This window comes from Penaeus chinensis, chromosome 13, assembly GCF_019202785.1.
Source record: "Penaeus chinensis breed Huanghai No. 1 chromosome 13, ASM1920278v2, whole genome shotgun sequence".
Lineage (NCBI taxonomy): Eukaryota > Metazoa > Arthropoda > Malacostraca > Decapoda > Penaeidae > Penaeus > Penaeus chinensis.
In genome coordinates, this window is record NC_061831.1 from 25270687 (window position 1) to 25271471 (window position 785).

A 785-nucleotide genomic window follows, 5' to 3' on the forward strand; every position below is an offset into this window, starting at 1 on the left:
TAAATGGGGAGCTTTGCGTGGGGGCGAAAATTTACGTGTGCGAGAGGAGGGGGCGGGGGTGTAAGTAAAGCGTGTGTGAGGGTAAATAAGTGTGTTGGTGTAGGTAAGTGTGTGTATACTTTGCTTTCGGTTTACTATTTCAATATTTGACAGGGAGTCTTCATTTATGATGTTTGTTTGCTTACATTCCTCCACCCGATTTTTTAGTTAATTTAGTTTTCTACTTTCGGGCTGTTAAAAGTCGCAATGCATGAGTGTGAACTTAACAGTACGTGCAATGTCAGCTGAAAAAGGCTTGGATTTTATTAAAGAAACAAGCAATGTTTATCGATGTGCAACTATATTGCAGCGTGTTTACAAAGCGAGTCTGGCATTTATATTCAAACAAGCAAAACCGAGGCGTTAGAGTACGAAAAGTCAGTACACTTCCTTTTCCAAAGTGAAAACAAAATCAATTGTATACAACTACTTCATGTAAATACCTGAATCAGGCTAAAGCTCCTTCCACACTTAAACCTAAACCTAAAACCACAGCTGCAACCACAACCACCACAAAATCAATGCTCCTTGCACAACGAATATCCAAAAGCCAAGAATAAGACGATAAAACAATAGACATTTTGTGTGAATATTCGGCGACTAAAACGCAAAGAATCCCACTTTAAGTGAAAAAATAGCTTAAAACATTTTACTCAATACTGTTAACAACAAAAAGCGTTCCACATAATAACCCAATTGCTGATGCTCATTGCACACTAAAAATAAACTTTATATGAACATTATCC